This window comes from Palaemon carinicauda, chromosome 18 (genome assembly GCF_036898095.1).
Source record: "Palaemon carinicauda isolate YSFRI2023 chromosome 18, ASM3689809v2, whole genome shotgun sequence".
NCBI lineage: Eukaryota > Metazoa > Arthropoda > Malacostraca > Decapoda > Palaemonidae > Palaemon > Palaemon carinicauda.
The window spans coordinates 90,827,873-90,849,263 of record NC_090742.1 but is presented as its reverse complement, the minus strand read 5'-3'; positions in this window follow the sequence as shown (position 1 = coordinate 90,849,263).

Sequence of the window (21,391 nt, the reverse complement as noted above, 5' to 3'; positions counted from 1 at the left end):
TTAGCGGCTAGAGTGGATATGAATGTGTTGAGGTGGTTTGGCCATGTTGAGAGAATGGAAAATAGCTGTCTGCTAAAGAAGGTGATGAATGCAAGAGTTGATGGGAGAAGTACAAGAGGAAGGCCAAGGTTTGGGTGGATGGATGGTGTAAAGAAAGCTCTGGGTGATAGGAGGATAGATGTGAGAGAGGCAAGAGAGCGTGCTAGAAATAGGAATGAATGGCGAGCGATTGTGACGCAGTTCCGGTAGGCCCCTGCTGCTTCCTCCGGTGCCTTAGATGACCGCGGAGGTAGCAGCAGTAGGGGACTCAGCAGTATGAAGCTTCATCTGTGGTGGAAATGTGGGAGGTTGGGCTGTGGCACCCTAGCAGTACCAGCTGAACTCGGCTGAGTCCCTGGTTAGGCTGGAGGAACGTAGAGAGTAGAGGTCCCCTTTTTTGTTTTGTTTCTTGTTGTTGTCGGCTACCCCCCAAAATTGGGGGAAGTGCCTTTGGTATATGTATGATGTATATATACATATAAATTCATATATATATATATATACATATATATATGTTTGTTTGTGTATATATATACACATATACATACACACACACACATAAATATATATATATATATATATATATGTACGTATATACAATATATATATATATATATATATAGATATGTGTGTGTGTGTGTTTGTGTATAAATAAATAAATATATATATATATATATATATATACAGTAATATCTTGAGATACGAGTTTAATACGTTCCGGGACCGAGGTCGTTTATCAATTTGCTCATATCTCAGATAAATTTTTCTCATATAATATAACTAGAAAAAAATAATCCATTCCCACCCTCTGAAAAAACCCTAAAAACTGTATATTACAGTGGAAAACATGTTTTTAATTGTTTTAATCAATATTCTATGCTAACAAAATAACAAATACCTATGAACTGGTCATTATGGTCAATGAAATGTAACATTATTATGGAGTTCTTACTTTTGAGATAGACAGTAGCGGCTAACAGCGGTGTTTGGGGAGGAGGAGGAGGGAGAGAGGATGGGGAAGAAAGACTTGACAGCAACACTTTCGATACGCAACACTTTCGTAACACTATATAACATAACTTTAACTCTAAATTGAACTGAAATGAAATTAGCAACTTTAAATTTAACTCAAATGAAGTTTGCAACTTTGGATTTAACCTAATTGAAATTAGCCTAATTTACACACACTTAGAAATAAAATGTTAATCTTACGTTACACTAAACTTAATTCTAATTTTTATTTCATTTAAATTTTTTTACTTTTCTCCTTCTTCCGGCTTGGCTCATTTTACTCCGCTTTCATATATATATATATATATATATATATATATTTATATTTATATATATATATATATATATATAATTACACACACACACACACATATATATATATATATATACATATATATGAGTGTGTTTGTGTGTGTGTGTGTGTGTGTGTGTGTATGCATATCGGTGTGTGTGGGATTTTTTTGTGTATTTACATGCAAAAATGGTTACGAGGTGTGTATACGTCTAATTAAATCACACAATTTTTAAAAACAGTTATACATTAAATTGTTTCATATCCATATAATTTCGAAGGCAAGTTGTGAAATTATCAGAAATAACCGTAGCCCATCTCAGAAATTCTTATTGGTCGAAACTTCACAAAGGATAACAACAAAGGCTTATGAGTAAACTAGAGCGCGTCCTAAGTAGCCAACATCCTGGAGCATTAATGAAATAATCATCTTGCTTTGGGAGGAAAACTAATTTAAAACAGAAGCATCAAATTTAAAGTTCTTTTTAGAGGCATCTGGTAACTTTGAAAATTACCTCTTTGAGAAAAAATTCGCCTGTCAAAGATTATTCAATAACAGCACAAACCACCACTCCTTGCAATGAGCCCTGCACTCATGATATTGGTCATTCTTGAGGGGAGGGATGAATTTGTGATCCTCAGAATATTTTTAATTCGATGATGCGAGATAAAAAGATATTTTCTAGTTCTTGAGGTTTGGTAAAGAGAATTTGTGTCACTAGACTAGCTTTGAGTTGGAATGTTATCCAGAAGTTTAATAGTTTGAAAATAAATGCCATCTGTAGTTGTAATAATCGATGATACTGAATAAACAAAATGTCTGAAAGAGCTTTTGTTAAATAGCATAAAATAAACAAAGTTACACCATCAGTTATATTTGTTTTAGCTGATGTGATACCACACATTATTTTAGAATATATTTATTTCGGTTAACAAACCATTTCTTCAGCTATAAAGATGACTAGAATGCAAGTACATTGACATTAATAATAATAATAATAATAATAATAATAATAATAATAATAATGATAATAATAATAATAATAATAATAATAATTAAAATAATAATAATAATAATAATAATAATAATAATAATAATAATTATTATTATTATTATTATTATTATTATTATTATTATTATTATTATTATTATTATTATTTCCTTCATATATCCCATTCATAACCTCGCTAAAGTATACCATCCAACTTTGTCTTTCATCATCTTCTGGGGCAATAACAGAACCATCTTTCTTTTTCATGAATTAAGGATCCGATATTTTTTTCTTATAATCTGAAACATTTGCTGATCTTCTAATTATATATAGATATATATATAATATATATATATATATATATATAGTATATATATTATAATCTGAAACATTTGCTGATCTTCTAATTATTTATTGATATAAAATATATATATATATTTATATATATATATTTATATATATATATATATATATATATACATAGGTGTAAAGAAGTGAATGTTGTGCATCTTTTGATACTTGAGAGTTACATTATTTTTTCAGTATTTGAAGGATGAGTGTAGTAGTGACTTTTCTCTTGTTTATCTTTGAAAACATCTTATAAAAAAAGAGATGAATTTACTTTGAAAGATATAAACATATTATAGGAAATTATCCAAAAATAGGTCAATTTACTATTCAAGATATGGATATCCGTATGTACATGTGTATGAAGAGAATATCTGTTTCATTTTAAAACAGATTAGAATAGCACCAACGTTATCCCTGCGTGTTGTAAGAGGCGACTAAAAGGGACTGGACGAGGGGGCTGGGAACCCCCTCGTCTGTATATAATCCTGCGAGACGTCAACAAAGAGATGAAGCTGGGGGGGGAGAGTGACTGCTCCCCGCACTCTAGTTTTAGGGTGTTTGAATGTGCGTGGATGTAGTACGATAGAGAGTAAAAGATGTGAGATTAGAAGTATGTTTAGGATGGATGTATTGGCCTTGTGTGAGACAAAGATGAAAGGAAAGGGTGAACTGATTTTTGGTGAAAATGTCTGGTAGAGTGTCTGGGATTGAAAGGGGAAGAGCGAGAGAGGGTGTGGCTTTATTGCTGAGTGAATGGATGACAGGAAAAGTGGTGGAATGGAAGGAGATATCATCTAGGTTAATGTGGGGTAAGGGTTAAGTTGGGTAGGGATTGTTGGGAGTTTGTCAGTGCGTATGGGCCAGGTAGTGAGGAAAGTGAAGAAGAGCGGAATGAGTTCTGGAATGAATTAACTAGGTGTGTAGAAGGACTGGGTAGAAGGTGTCATTGGGAAGTATGGCATACCAGGTGAAAATGAGAGTGGTGAGAGACTGGTAGATATGTGTGTTGAACAGGAGATGGTAATAAGTGCTAGCTTTTTCAAAAGAAAGATAAAAAGAATGTTTGGAAGATTGAAAGACGTGCACGTGTTTAGGGGTATGGCTAACAGTATGTCTGATCCTTTTTTGGTGGAAGGAAAATTAGTTTGTAGCAAAAGAATGGGGGAATAGAGTAGGTGGATGTAAAAGGGAGCTAGTGAGGGTTGAAAAGCTAATAAAACCGGGGGGTAAAAAATAAATATCAGGAAAGGTTGAAAATGGCATATGACGAAGTGAGAGTAAGAGAAGCTGGTAATTTAGAGGAGTGGAAGTTAGTAAAATAAAATTTTGTTGGGATTACAAGTGATATGTGTGGCAAGAAGGTTGTTGGAGGCAGCATGAGGAAGGGCAGTGAATGGTTGGAATGAAGGAGTGAAGGTAAAAGTGGAGGAGAAAAAAAGGGCTTTTGAAGAATGGCGCAGAGTAATAGTATAAAGAAGTATGAAAAATATAGAGAGAAAAGGTGGAAGTATAGCGCAAGGTACGTAAGGCAAAGAGGGCAGCTGACCTGAGGTGGGGTTAGGGATTGGGTCAGTCATATGAAGAGAATAAGAAGTTGTTTTGGAAAGAAGTGAAGAGAAGAAGGAAGGCTGGCTCAAGAATTGAGGAGACAGTGAAAGATGGAAATGGAAGGTTGTTAAAAAGAGAGGAGGCAAGGAAAAGGTGGGCAGAATATTTTGAAAGTTTACTGAATGTAGAGGATAGTAGGGAGGCAGATATAATTGCTGTTGCCGGTGTTGAGGTGCCGGTAATGGGAGATGAGAATGAGAGAGAGATTACAATGGAGGAAGTGAGGAGAGCACTAGATGAAACGAGAGTAGGAAAAGCATCTGGTATGGATGGTGTGAGAGCTGAGATGTTGAAGGAAGGGGGTGTGACTGTACTTGAATGATTGGTGAGATTGTTTAATATGTGTTTTGTGTTGTCAATGGTACCAGTATATTGGGTTTGTGCATGTCTTGTACCACTATATAAGGGTAAGGGAGATGTGCATGAGTGTTGTAATTCAAGAGGTATTAGTTTGTTGAGTGTAGTTGGAAAAGTGTATAGTAGAGTATGATTAATAGGATTAGGGATAAAACAGAGAATGCAATCTTAGAAGTACAGGGTGGTTTTAGAAGAGGTAGTGGCTGTATGAATCAGATTTTCACAGTTAGGCAGGAATGCCAGAAATATTTAGCAAAAGGTAAGGAGGTGTATGTTGCGTTTATGGACCTGGAGAAAGCGTATGATAGAGTTGATAGGGAAGTAATGTGGAATGTCATGAGGTTATATGGAGTTAGTGGAAGATTGTTGCAAGCAGTGAAAAGTTTCTACAAAGGTAGTAAAGCATGTGTTAGAATAGGAAATGAAGTGAGTGATTGGTTTCCGGTGAGAGTGGGGCTAAGACAGGGATGTGTGATGTTGCCGTGGTTATTCAACTTGTATGTTGATGGAGTGGTGAGAGAGGTGAATGCTCGAGTGCTTGGACGAGGATTAAAACTGGTAGACGAGAATGACCATGAATGGGAGGTAAATCAGTTGTTGTTTGCTGATGATACTGTACTGGTTGCAGACACTGAAGAGAAGCTTGACCGACTAGTGACAGAATTTGGAAGGCTGTGTGAGAGAAGGAAGTTGAGAGTTAATGTGGGTAAGAGTAAGGTTATGAGATGTACGGGAAGGGAAGGTGGTGCAAGGTTGAATGTCATGTTGAGTGGAGAGTTACTTGAGGAGGTTGATCCGTTTGAGTACTTGGGGTCTGTTGTTGCAGCGAATGGTAGAGTGGAAGCAGATGTACGTCAGAGAGTGAATGAAGGTTGCAAAGTGTTGGGGGCAGTTAAGGGAGTAGTAAAAAATAGAGGGTTGGGCATGAATGTAAAGAGAGTTCTATATGAGAAAGTGATTGTACTAACTGTGATGTATGGATCGGGGTTGTGGGGAATGACAGTGATGGAGAGACAGAAATTGAATGTGTTTAAGATGAAGTGTCTAAGGAGTATGGCTGGTGTATCTCGAGTAGATAGGGTTAGGAACGAAGTGGTGAAGGTGAGAACGGGTGTAAGAAATGAGTTAGCAGCTAGAGTGGATATGAATGTGTTGAGGGGGTTTGGCCATGTTGAGAGAATGGAAAATGGCTGTCTGCTAAAGACAGTGATGAATGCAAGAGTTGATGGGAGAAGTACAAGAGGAAGGCCAAGGTTTGGGTGGATGGATGGAGTGAAGAAAGCTCTGGATGATAGGAGGATAGATGTGAGAGAGGCAAGAGAGCGTGCTAGAAATAGGAATGAATGGCGAGCGATTGTGACGCAGTTCAGGTAGGCCCTGCTGCTTCCTTCGGTGCCTTAGATGACCGCGTAAGTAGCAGCAGTAGGGGATTCAGCATTATGAAGCTTCATCTGTAGTGGATAAGGGGGCAGGGTGGGCTGTGGCACCCTAGCAATACCAGCTGAACTCGGTTGAGTCCCTTGTCAGGCTAGGAGAAACGTAGAGTAGAGGTCCCCTTTTTCTTTTGTTCCATTTGTTGATGTCAGCTACCCCCCAAAATTAGGGGGAAGTGACTTGGTATATGTATGAAGATGTTTTAAAAAGAAATATAATTCTATAAGACTTAGTTGAGTATCACTTTGATATGTTATCTGATATAAACCTTTCCTTTTTGTTAAGACCTTATAACAAAAAAATCCTTCTATAAGAAAGATATTAATTTTAAAGTAAATAACTTTTTAAGCCTATTGAAATATTCTCTATAACATTGCTATCCTGAGCATAGAGGATAATCAGCACAGGAATAGGATATATAGTAACAGTAACCTCTAACTACGTAAAGTGTTTTAGAAGCTAGATTAAAAGAAGGCTTTCTGTATTTTTTATTTCATAGGCTAATTTCAGTTCAATTCACTGGTGGCATTGGCAATGGTCCACACTAGCCCACAAAACTCAACAAAGATAAAAGTAAGATACACAAAGACATAGAATACGTCTATATTTTGCTTCTCACTTGTTTATACTACATATGTTCACAATATGTGAATGTACAGATCATATAAAGCTTCTTGTCTGTCCATATTGTATGATTCTTATGAAATATGCATTTCATTATTATTTTGCATTTATGCTTTTATTTTTGCCCGTCTACTTGTGAATGCATTCCCGCTACATGAACTTGGCATACGTTTATCTGCCAATTATGAGCGAAAAACTAATAAAAGTATGATTTTTTGCACGTTTCATGAGATGATTGATAGACAGTTGAATTTATGCTAAAAATATCATGTCGCAACAAAAAATCTCTTTAACGAAATTCGTATCCCCAAAAGACAAAAGCAATTCATGATAGACAAAATAATTTTTTTCCAACTTGATAGGAAGGTTTAAAACTATGTTAATGATCCCTTTATACGTGACCGAGCAATGTGATTTTTTTTTATGTAGTTGCGTCCATTGGCGTAATCAGGTCAGCAAAGTTTATAAGCCGAGCTGAAAAAAATAATGACCTACGATTCTGCTTCATCTCTGTCTCTCTCTCTCTCTCTCTCTCTCTCTCTCTCTCTCTCTCTCTCTCTCTTCCGGTAACTGAGAATACTGATATTGATCCATTAATTTAAAATAAAAGGCGATTCAGTTCTCAGAATTGAAATGCAAAAAACAAAAAAATTTATTTAACTTTGAGATAAAAAAAAATTCTTTATTTAACATTGTCTGTTTCTCTGTTCATATTACGACTATAATAAAGGCAATATAAGACTTTCTGTCCTTTTGTTTACTGGTAGTAGAGACTATTGCCATCATATTGCAAAATCACTCAAGAACAATAGAGGAGAGAAATATAAAATTAAATTAACCTTTTCTTCAGTGTCTCAAAAAAAAAAAGAAAAAAAAAGATCGGAGCAAAATTGTACATTTTTTATTCACAAACGTCAGGACTTCATTTTAATGAGGATTAACAATGAACTGAAATCACTTACTTACCATATTGGAATACTTCCTAGTTTTACAATTCTTGAAAGAAATCAATGTTTGACATTCAAGATTTTTTTTCTTTCAATTTTTTCAAATCTATTGAGCTCGTAAAAAACAGTTATATTAACCTTTTCTGCCACCCTCTTAAAAAGGAAAAGAATATATGGAAACACGTTGATTAAATGATGATTATATGGAATATCTCACTAAATTGACAGCTGCAGATGACTAATTATTTTATTTCATTGTCAAATATGATGAGGCACTGAAATTTGTTCATAGATATACGATGGCTATTAAAGAATGGGATTGGGGGAATAGACGTAGGATCAATTTAGGATATACAAAGGTAAAGAGCAAATTCCATTTAGGTAACCTTACGCCATCACGGTTCTTGTTCAAAGTGTTGTAAGATATTGAAAGGTATCAAAGACCTGTGGTTCTCTGAATTCAGTCCAAAAGAAATCAAATACATAACAAATACAAAATGTTTAAATTCTCTCTCCTATTTTGAAGCATTAGAGAGTGGTTGCCCTTGTCTCCCCTAACTAGAATATCGTGTAGCATCTATCATATACAAAACGATAAAAATTATAATTTCAGCGGATAAAACATCCATGCCTGAGACTGTTGCTTTGTGACTTTTGCTATATATTAGGAAAGGGAAAGTGCTCGTTAAGCTGTAATTATATCAAATTATATTAAAGAAAAAAAACATGAAGATTATACCGAAAACTCGTGCAACAATCGGACTCTCTTGAATTATAGATAACATTGTTTCCTCTCTAAAATAATCTGCTATTCATTTTATATAAATTCAAATATCTGGTGAGTATGCAAAGGTTAGCAAGCTTCACGGCTACATGGGGGATATTATTTCCGGTAGTGTCTAGTGGTATCTGTTTCACAAGGTATTACGATAATTCTAAAGTCGAAACCCTTTTGGAAAAGATTATAAAGATAAAAATGCCCACTGTAATGGAGTGTGGAATAGATTTATTTCTATATAGTAATGCGATACGTTTTTCCCATTTCTTGATAAATGAATGCATTGAAGCTTATTGAATTAATATCTTAATCTTTTAAGTTAAAAAGAAACATAGCGTATGTAAATGTGCAGAGAGAGAGAGAGAGAGAGAGAGAGAGAGAGAGAGAGAGAGAGAGAGGCGTGGAATATTTCTACCGTTTAAGATTCTTGAACTAATATTGGAAAGTAATATATTGCGCAGTCTCTCGATAACAACTTCAAAGGGCTGGAGCTCCAGTTTCATCATAAGTTTTGGGACACAAAATTCCTTTTCTTACCCACTTGGTAATTTCAACTCTCTCTCTCTCTCTCTCTCTCTCTCTCTCTCTCTCTCTCTCCTTGAAATATATTACAAAATTTCCTAATGAATTTCCTCTGATAGTGATCACCCATTTTATCTGCATTATGTTCATTAACAATATTTGTAAAATCCCGCTAATTATATAAATAAGAACAGGAAGTGAAAAAAATAGCTGAAACTATATTCTCTATCTGAATTTCTCTGCTCTAACTAATGAAACCAAATAATAGCGATATATGATATTACTACTTTTTGATTTTAGGTCAAACTGGGAGAGGCGATTTTCTACGCATTGCAAAATAATTACGGAACAATAGAGGACGGAAATTTAAAATCAAAAGAGAATTTTCTCTCCAAGTGATCTGGATATTGCGCTCATGTTTAATCCTGTTATTAAAACGAAACAGCGAGAAGATCTATTAGGATTATAATTATAAGGAATGTATATCAATTTCTAATAACTCACAATCTATTATCTAGGGAATTATAAGCTTTACAAATATTGAATCGAACACAGGAAAATTCTTTTGTTCAATTTGCTATTCTTGATTCTTGTATACAGTATTGGAGGGTGGTTCTTTTTTATATTGACGTATAGAACTCTGCTTTGTTTTTTATCTATCATATATTTGGATAGTGCTGCCTAGTATATTAGAGTATGGAAAACCGAGAGATTAATCATTTCCCCATGAAAAAAAATACATATGGTCTAGCTTTTTCCTTTGAAATCTAGTTTTAAATGGTCTTTGAAAATATTTCCTTAGTTCATTCTTCTTTAACAGTAAAAGTATCTACTTTGTACCGCACGTGTATCACACACGCACGTACACTGTAACGGTATTGCTTATTTATTGTATATTGTCATTATCACTCTCCCCTCTGACTGATAACTTGTTCATTCCAGTATTTTGCTGCACCATTGTTTAAATTTTTTTGCCGTTCTTGACTGGAACGGGTTGTGTAAATGCTCAAGCTTTGACCAAATAAATTCAAGTAACTTGCATTCACGAGAGTCTCTCAGTTACAACCTAACAGCTAGCGGCACATTGCTAACCACCGGAGTGACCAACTTCCTCCCCTTTTCCCCTCAAAACCATGCCATATTGTTTGTTGATGCTACCCTCAGACAGTGCTATAAACGCAACGCATCTGAAACTGCAGTCCTTCTCCAGAGGAAAAGCGTTTGCCTGGTTCCAGTATGCTGAAGTCCAGTTTTGCATAATGGCCGTAACTTGGTCAAGCACCAAAGCTGATTACGTTCTCGTGGCCATCCCCGAGGAACCTTTCCGAAAAGTCTCTGATTGGCTGTGCAAACTAGAAGACTACCCCATAACGTGCGACGACCCCAAATCCTACATCCAGGAGATTTACCCGCCATCCCCGGCCGGCCGCATAGCAAAACTTTTTCAGCCCTCTCAACAACTGTTGAGGACCAAAGAGCATGAAGCCGATGGTCGTCACCCTTATACATTATCCTTAAGAAAGATGGCTCTCTATTTCCATGTGGGGAATACAGGCACCTGAACATGCAGACAACTGGATCACTAGCAATCCCCCAAACATCACAGATGTGACCTACTACTTGCACAAAGCGGTGGTTTTCTCCACGCTCAACCTACTGAAGGGGTCTTGTCAGGTGCTTATAAACAGAGGATATCAACCAAAACCAACATTACTGCCGCTTTGGTACATAAACCTTTTATTACTCCTCTTTTGGCCCTCATAGTGCAAGGGCCACAAGTCAACGTCTCATGGATAGCCTCCCAGGGGACCTCCCCTTCTGTGTATGTTGCGTGGACGAAGTACATGTGTTCTCGTCCTTCAAAGAGGAACACCACCGTCGTCTATGCATTATGCTCGACCGCCTACAAAAGAACGGTGTTGTAATCTGGTATGAGAAGTTTACCCTTGTCAGCAGCGAAATGTTGTTCTTAGAGCACGGCATCACTCCAGAAGGAGTCAACTCCTTCCCTGAGAAGGTAGCAGCCATTCAGAACTTCCCCACGCCTTCGACCATCAAAGCACTGCAGGAATTCCTTTGCATAAACAACTATTATCACTGTTTCCTGCCAGCCATCGCTGCCACTCTTGTCCACCTCTATGCATCCCTCAAAGGCTAGCCAAAAGACCTGAAGTAAGGTCCCTTAATTTACTCTAGAGATTTCTTGGTGGAAGAAAGATGGAGATTTGTTAGACGAAACAGCTTCTGAAATGATGGGTTTATTTCAAGTGTATAAACAGATTCCTTAATTCGACAGGAATATGTACGAGGACTTGTCATAAACTTTTTATCTCTCTTGATAGCTTAGTCGGTATGGTCCCTGCAGGCATGGTTTCCAACCGAACAGGTGGGGGTTCGAATCTCCACCCGGCCAGAAGCTGTTACCATAAAAATTAATTTCAAGTGGATATATATTCCCAAGATAGAATTCGGTATTAAATGCCATTCGTGGGTGATATTTACATTGATTGAAATCACGTGTGCTTGTGATATATATATATATATATATATATACATATATATATATATATATATACATATATATGCACATATATACAGATTATATATATATATATATATGTGTGTGTGTGTGTGTGTGTGTGTGTAAAAATCACGAAAGCTGACACGTGATGAATATAAAATGTAATATAGCCACGGAAGGAAAAATGAAAAAGACTTGATTGGAGTAAGTACTTCCATCCACTCAGGACATTATCAAACTCAGCAATGAGAATACATATACAAAGACATCGTATTTATACAGGAGAAGGGGATCCAACAGCTGTCAGTTTCTTAATAATTCCGGAGAAGTCAGATTTTAGATAAAAGGATAATACTGGATTAACGGAAAATAGACCTGGGCTTAGATTCTAATTTCTACCTTGAGTACAGGAGATTAAAAATTATTCAACAATATTCCTTTGAAAATAGTCATATACATGGATTACTTCTTCCGCCTTTGACCAACCAATTCTATGACTTGACCCTAACCAGTGGGAGGCCAAGGCATTATTAAGAGAACCGCTGGAGACAGACACCTGATGCTGTTTTAATCTGACTGGTATACTTTTTGATGTTTGGCCGACATAAAATAGGTTACACTCTGAACAAGGAATGCTATATATTACATTATTATCATTTCCAGAACTATTCTTAATTAACATGTTTTTTAATGTACAATTATATTTAAACACTACAGCAATGTCTAGTTTTTTCAAAAGGGGTATAACATCTAAAAAACAAACATGAAATGGCAAACAAAGCATATTATTAATTGTTTCCTTCCTCTCTAATTGGACACTATAAAATACTTTTTTAACCTTATTCGTACATTATTCTAAGAAATATTTGGGATAACTCGTCCTCAATGTAATCTGGACTACAAATTCTCAATGCCCTAAGGTACATGGAGGAAAAAACTGAATGCTTTATATTTTTAGAGTAACCGGGGTAAAAATGTACACATGAAAAATTATTTGTAGGCTTTCTATATATGGAAAACTTAAATTTATCTGTTTCTCTAACTATTAAAACGTCTAAAAATGGGATACTGTTATTTTCTTCATTTTCAATAGTGAATTTTATTGATGGTACTAATGAATTAAAAATTGAAACAAAACCTAAAGATTAAAATGTTCTTTTAAAATACCTAGAACATCATCAACATATCGATACCACACAATTTAGGAAGACCACACTGAAGGAATTAATCTTGATTAAAAAAACTCCATATATATGTTGGATAAAAGTGGGGACAAAGGATTACCCATAGCCATACCAAAAGCTTGTTCTTAATAATCTCCATTAAAACTAAACTTACACTTTTTAATGCACAAACAAATGAGTTCAATAAGAGTATGGGTTGATAAAGGTAAATCATAAGCATCTAAAATACCCGACAGGAAATCCAATAAGTCATTGTATATGTATTCTCATTGCTGAGTTTGATAATGTCCTGAGTGGATGAAAGTACTTACTCCAATCAAGTCTTTTTTATTTTTCCTTTCGTGGCTATAATACAACATATATATATATATATATGTATGTATATAAATATATATATATATATATATATATATATATTATATATATATATATATATATATCTCACATGACTGTGACACATACGAGAAAGTGTGATCATTCATATTTGCTAGGATATTAAGGAAGGATCAGATTTCCCACCTTGCATACCAATCTTACTTGTTCCAATTACATTAGAGTCAGTATATATTATGATTGAACAGTAACTAGACCTGTTCGTAGCTTCACTTATAATTTGCTCAAAGTTTGATTTAGAACCAAATTACAAAGCTTTCAAGCTGGATAAACCTTACAGTTGGACATCAAAGCTGCTTTTGAAATGTTCAACCATTCAGATGGCAGCAGGGATGTAGGCTGTTGTCTGATGTAGAGTGATTCCCAGGAGATTTACTAATGACATCCACAATTAAGGTTGAAAATAACACCCATCGGCTGGGGCGTAAGCGAAGGGTGGTATATGCGGTATTGGGCGGCTTTATAGCCACTAAGGCACATCACAGGGTAAGCATCTGTGTCCTACCGCATTCATGTCAGCTTCGGTCAATATTGAATAGTTGTCCTCTTTAATAGGATTGGAGGCATTGATGAAAGTCTTGAAGGTGGTGAAGTGGTTGCCATAAGAACATCAACTTTGGTCATTAGGTTCTTCATGGGCAAAATATTTACATTGTGTAAGGCAACGAATACAGGTTTGGGTAAGAGGACCGTCCGCCATGTCCGCCATTTTTTTTTTCTAATGATCCAAATTACACAATTTCTATATATGTTTTAGACATATATAATACCTTCATCATATAAAAATTTCAAGTCATTTGATCAAAAACTTTTGGATTTATGAGCAAAAATCATGATTTAAAAAAAATATTTAGGTACATTTTTCCCCACTACTATAATACCAATTGTATTGAAACTTATACCACAAAAACTACTCTAATAACCGAACAATTCTGTCAGACAGAATTTTTATTTTCCTTTCTGTTTTTTTAATGAATTTTTATTTTTTTTCCCTCGCGTAGACGGAAAATAATCGTGAAAAAAAATGTAAAACGAAAATCAAAATTTTGTCTGACAGAATTGTGGGATTTTTATTCTTCTTTTCAACGATATCTTTTTCTCTAATATCGAACAACAAATAAGTGAGAAAAATGTACCTAAGTGGGAATAAGTATGTTTTTGAGTTATGAGCTCCCAAAGATTTGCAGCAAGCTTTCGCTTCTTTTCTAAAAGAAATCAAGATAATATTATTATGATAACTTTTATTGTTCATTCCTAAATGCACCCTAAAGGAGGTATTTGAACCCTCAGTTTACTATTCCTATGTTATGAGTTCTCAGCGATCTCTAATTGTTGCCAGTGATTTAGTTAGCAGGTTTCAGCTTTGTACTCTTATCCATGTTTCCCTCTTTCTTGGTTCATTTTTCTTGTTCTCCACTTACTTTTTGTTCTTTCTATCACCTTATGTAACATTGGCATTGCTATAAAATTCCAGAGGACGTTGTGAAAGCACAATCAACATACGAACTTCAAGTAAATAAACACATGCATTATAATTTCTATATGTCTTTGGAAACTTTGTGATTCTTTCGTAGCTGGTAGTTTTCATTCACCTACCCTCTACCAATGCCTTTTATTTCTGCCAGAGGTACGAGATTTCGAAACATGAGAGAGAGAGAGAGAGAGAGAGAGAGAGAGAGGAGAGAGAAAGAGAGAGAGAGAGCCTTTGGCTGATATAAATGACAGTTCAAATTGAGAGAGAGAGAGAGAGAGAGAGAGAGAGAGAGAGAGAGAGAGAGCCTTACCTTATTGCCTTATTTTTTTGTTTGGGTTCCCCCAGGTCCCTCAGTGTGAGGCACCTCGTATATCCACCAGAGAGTTGCTAATACATCTTCCAGTGTATTTTGCATCTTCCAGTCTTGGATGGTCTGGGATGCATCTTAGGTATTTATCGAGCTGATTTTTAAACGCATCTACGCTCACTCCTGATATGTTTCTTAGATGAGCTGGCAGCACATTAAATAGTCGCTGCATTATCGATGCTGGTGCGTTGTGGATTAATGTCCTGTGCGCCTTTCTCAGTTTACCTGGAATGCTTTTTGGCACTATTAATCTACCTCGGCTTGCTCTTTCTGATACTTTAAGCTCCATGATGTTTTCAGCAATTCCTTCTATTTGCTTCCATGCTTGTATTATCATGTAGCGTTCTCTTCTCCTTTCTAGACTGTATAGTTTTAAAAATTGCAGTCTTTCCCAGTAATCAAGGTCCTTAACTTCTTCTATTCTAGCAGTATAGGACCTTTGTACACTCTCTATTTGCGCAATATCCTTTTGGTAGTGTGGGTACCATATCACATTGCAGTACTCGAGTGTACTACGCACATAAGTTTTGTAAAGCATAATCATGTGTTCAGCTTTTCTTGTTTTAAAGTGTCTGAATAACATTCCCATTTTTGCTTTACATTTAGCCAACAGTGTTGCTATTTGGTCGTTGCATAACATATTCCTATTTAAAATTACACCAAGGTCTTTAATTGCTTCCTTGTTTGTGATTGTCTCATTATTAGGTCCCTTGTATGCATACACCATTCCTTCTCTGTTTCCATAATTTATTGATTCAAATTTATCGGAGTTAAATACCATCCTATTTATCTCCGCCCATTCATATATTTTGTTTAGATCTCTTTGTAGTGAGTTCCTATCTTCATCACAAGTAATTTCTCTACTTATTCTTGTGTCATCGGCGAAACTTCTCACTACGGAGTTTTCAACATCACAGTCTATGTCTGAGATCATAATAACAAATAGCAGTGCAGCTAATACCGTACCTTGGGGCACACCAGATATTACCTGGGCTTCATCTGATTTCTCGTCATTTGCAACCACTATCTGTTTTCTGTTTTGCAGGAATTCTTTTACATTGTTATTATAGTATTTGTATAAAAGGGAGTTTTTAATAATTAGAGAGAGAGAGAGAGAGAGAGAGAGAGAGAGAGAGAGAGAGAGAATAAAAGTATTTGTATAAATGGCAGTGGTATATAATGAGAGAGAGAGAGAGAGAGAGAGAGAACTACGTATCTGAAAAACTCAGTCATACAAACGACGCCATAAGGATGACGTCATCATTTAAAGACCACTATTTGCATTGTTTGGAAAAATGATTGACTATTTGTTCTTTCTACAACCTTAGGTAACATTGGCCTTGCTATAATGTTCCCGAGGGCGTTGTGGAAACACAATGTACATACGAACTTCAAGTAAACAAACGCATACATTATAACTTCTATACATCTTTGGCATCTTTGGCTTCTGTTTTCTTGTTCTCCACTTACTTTTTGTTCTTTCTATCACCTTATGTAACATTGGCATTGCTATAGAATTCCAGAGGACGTTGTGAAAGCACAATCAACATACAAACTTCAAGTAAATAAGCACATGCATTATAATTTCTATATGTCTTTGGAAACTTTGTGATGTTTTCGTAGCTGGTAGTTTTCATTCACCTACCCTCTACCAATGCCTTTCATTTCTGCCAGAGGTACGAGATTTCGAAACATGAGAGAGAGAGAGAGAGAGAGAGAGAGAGAGAGTTGAACATTGTTATTATAGTATTTGTATAAATGGGAGTTTCAAATAATTCGAGAAGAGAGAGAGAGAGAGAGAGAGAGAGAGAGAGAGAATAAAAGTATTTGTATAAATGGCAGTGGTAAATAATTTGAGAGAGAGAGAGAGAGAGAGAGAGAGAGAGAGAGAATAAAAGTATTTGTATAAATGGCAGTGGTAAATAATTCGAGAGAGAGAGAGAGAGAGAGAGAGAGAGAGAGAGAGAAAGAACTGCGCACCTGTCAAACTCAGTCATACAGACGACGCCATAAGGATGACGTCATCATTTAAAGACTGCTATATTTTCATTGTTTGGAAAAATTATTGACTATTTGTTCTTTCTACAACCTTAGGTAACATTGGCCTTGCTATAATGTTCCCGAAGGCGTTGTGGAAACACAATGTACATACGAACTTCAAGTAAACAAACGCATACATTATAACTTCTATACATCTTTGGCAACTTTGGCTTCTGTTATTGTAAGAGTAGATTTCCTTCATCTACACTCTACCAATGCCTTCCATTTCTGCCAGACGTACGATAGCTCGAAATATAAATGAAAAATCGCTATAGATATGCAAAATTAACACACAAAGACGATTTTTTCAACCTCAGTCATGCAGACGACACAGTAAGGGTGACGTCATCATTTAAAAACCTCTATATCTTCGTTATTTGTAAAAATAATTGGCTGAAACTTCTGGGGAGTATGTACGACATGTTTACGCATACATAGAAGCAATAAAACGATTTTCGATTTCTGAAAGTTGTTATGTCAATACCCCATGGCAGACGGTCCCCATAACATTGGTTGGTCTATCAACAGTGCAGAAAAGAGCGAAAGATCAGATAAAAAATCCAATCCGTTAATGTGTGCGATCGTGTATTGAACACATCCAGTACAAGACTGCCCAAAACACCATTTCAAAAAACAAGAGGAAGAGAAAACAGAATATTGTGCTCGAATGTATCCGCATGCAAGAAAATTCTAGTTCAATGACAGACGATAGTAAAGAGGCTATGGTACTACCCAATACTAGAGAACAATGTTGCAACTCAGCGAAGGACTCTTCAAGTTTAAATCAGGGAGAGAATAATGAGAAGCGAAGGATTAAAAGAGAGGAATGAAGTTGGAATGAATAAAACTAGAAAGAGCAATAGTAAAGATTAAGAGAGGGGAAAAGGGTGGGAGAGATGGAAAAAAGACAGAGAAAGAATGGTAAATATAGAAAGTGGGGAAAATGTTTGAGAGATAGAGAGAGAGAAAGAGTGTTTACTAAAACAAATGATCGAAAGCGAGTTTGACAGCGAAAGAAAAACGTGGGAGTTATATGAGAGTTCGAGAAAAATAAGTATATTATATTTGTTTAAAAAGACAAAAAAAATATGTGTAGTAAGAGAGAGAGAGAGAGAGAGAGAGAGAGAGAGAGAGAGAGAGTAAAATCATTACCTCTTTACGAGAGGTAACTAAGTTTGTAAGTCCTATTTATTTACTTCTTTGGTGAATTATTCTCTCTCTCTCTCTCTCTCTCTCTCTCTCTCTCTCTCTCTTAGAATTCAGATAGACGCTTACGGTAATGAAAAATAAGGAATTCTTCGAGCAGCTAATTACAAAGCTTGATTTTTCTTTCAATTTTCTTAATCATAATAGTAAACAAAAGATTTTTAATTGACACAAATCTTTATCATGAATTTTTTCTTGGTATCAAAGTAATTTGATTTCTTTCCAAAAGCTGATATCATTCCCCCCGAAATCATTGTTTCCTTAGTAGTTTGTTCTGAATGAGGAACCCGACTTGTATTTTTGGTTATTAGTCCCGGTGCAATAAACCCATCTCTTATAAAAAGGTTGTTTATCACTGAATACATATTTATCTTCCACTGTAACAACAAACATAATCTACACATAGTAAGTCCTGTGTCTATACTTGTTGATATTCAACCCCAAGAAAGCCACTCTGATTACTGGGCCTTTTATTGTAATCATACTGAGAGACAGTACGAACTTCAGAATGATAGTCCGGGGGTTCGAAAGATGCTGCCTCGACCCTCTCTTATCTTTCCCTATATAAAAAAGAGAAACATGTCTGACTATGTATATAAATATATTTCTTTCCTGTCACCCTTTGTCTCTCCCCGTTCCTCTTATAGGTGAGAGGAGAAGTAGTCATCCCCTGGTGAGAGTTGGTGCCCCGGAGATGTACACTCAGAAGCCATTATCTCCCCACAAATTGCCGAATCATCAGGTTGTTGTTGGGAAAGGGGGGGGGGACTGAGAAGAGCTGAATCTGTGTGTGCGTATGTGTGCATTTCTTTCCAAATATTTGGAATATTTGCAAGTACTGTTTAATTCTGTGTATGGAATGTAATCAAAAGTCATTAAAAAATCCTTTTTTCATATTTATATTTTCTTATGTGTGTCCTGTTCATTTATATCCGTCCATAATAAATGTGATTTTTCACATTTCAAAAAGCCTTTATGGTTATATCACTATCCGTTCCAGTAAAAGTGGAAAGAATTTTCTTATGAAATAATACCTGGATGAAAGAGAGTTCCTCTTCTGTTAGCATTTCACAGTGCTTTGTGTTTCATTGAAAGGACGAATGATTACGAAATTTTACACGTTTTCCAATCTATTATGTTTATTATGTAATCTTTTTCCCTTTTCAAGAAGTTGTTTCTTGATAAAATAATAGGGTTATTCTTTCTATCTTTGATATTGCCAAGCAAATGATAAACAATTTTCTCGTTAATAAAAGAGGAGAGAGAGAGAGAGAGAGAGAGAGAGAGAGAGAGAGAGAGAGAGAGAGAGTACTTTTATTTTTTAATGAACAGGCATTATTATTTAATTCGGTTTCCATCAGGATTAACTTTTTCTTTCGTCATGGCCAGTAAATGGTGAACCCACAGAAAATTCATTTAATTGTTGGGTTAAGCTGATACACGTACAGTAAGTCATTGCGTCCAATTGATCCTGTTGTAAATTCAAGCCGACCTCGTTTCCTTTGTGGTGAAAAGGTCGTTTTCAAACCAGGACATTAATTCTGCACATACGTTTGGGCTTTTGAGAAGTCATGTAGTGAGTGTTTGTTCAGTTGCTATGAAATCTGATCGGGAATCAGGTGCTTTGAATAGGAATCGATTGCAGAGGCAACTCATTATCATGTCTAACCACTTGGTGCGCCACCAGTACCCTTCTTGTTACTAATCTTAAGATCTTTTCTATTCTCTATTCATTGCTTTAAATTCATAAGTTATTAATTTTATCATATTGTTTCTTCGCTTGATTAATTTCCTTATTGGAGCCTACTTTTTCAATTTGGGTTGTAGATTAGCTAGAAATAATAATAATAATAATAATAATAATAATAATAATAATAATAATAATAATAATAATAATAATAATAATAATAATAATAATCTATACGACAGACCGTCATAGCTTAACCAAGCTTCTTTTCTATTACAATATAAAATACTTATCTACATGAAATCTGGAAAATAAAAATGATCTTGGTGATCTTTCCTGAAGCTTTTCGCAACTTTTCATTAGAATAACTTTCGAATAATTCTCAATGTAAGTTGTATACTTTACTTGAAATTAGGTGTTAAAGAACGATATTATATCAAACAAATCCTATGTAATATTCTAGATTAATTTACCATGGAAAGTTGTATTTCTGATGCATAAGATATGATTTACTAAGGGGAAATGGCTCGTCATGTGGAAGTAGCCAAAAGAGTGAAATGAATGTTTTTGAACTGAAGTCGTGGTTTGTGAAACCATATATACTGTATGTCTGCTTCCCTAGCTATAGGCCTGTGGGTTGTTTTGCCTTAATTTGTAATTTCGTCTATTCACAAATTTCTCACAAATTATCTTTTCCGATCTGACAACCTGTCTGTCTCTACATCTTTCCTGAAATAGAGAAATTAATCTTCAAATAATATTGCTGATAACAGGACCATTCGGCACGCATGAATGTTTTACATTTTATTTATTTTTTTTTTTTATTTTTTATTTATTTATTTTTTTTTTTTTTGGTATCAACTAAGCAGTAGCAAGGAAGCATACAGTGGGAAGAGGCAATTTACTTAATACCTAGTTTTTTATGAAAAGAATTAGGGTATAATTTGTTCTTATTTTGCTAGGTTATAGTTTCTTTATTCTAGAAGATATGCCAACTGTTGAATGATACAGGAGACACTTACTCCCAAAATAGCACTCTAGTAAAGATAGACCAGAGAGCTCCATTTCACATTCGTAGGTTCTTGCATGATCCCTAAGGTTTTCTTAGCATATAAGAAGGGGCATTTCAGCCAAGTTAAAGGTGAGGAAGCTAGACATCTAAGTTGATGAGATATTGGGAAACGGACGAAAATTAAGTGCAGAGAGCTTAAGTCAAGGATTTCTGTATAAAAAAAAAAAAAAAAAAAAAAAAAAAAAAAAAAAAAAAAAAAAAAAAAAAAAGGTTCCGTATAAGGAGTTAGGCATGCAGTAGCCCTGATGATTTTTCGCCATTTTATACGCTAAATTTCTTTGCTCTGGAAGATTATAACAGCTGTATTCAGATATTTGCAAAGATGCGTACTAACGTGCGGGGTTTCACACACCGGGGTGGGTGCACTGTGAGTGGTATGGCCAAGTGAGGCAGTAATTGAGTAGCTAGCATTCTTGTATGGGCGTTCCCTGGCAGAGTACTGTACACCTCACAAGTGTGCCCTACCCTGGTGTAAATGGGCACAAATAACTG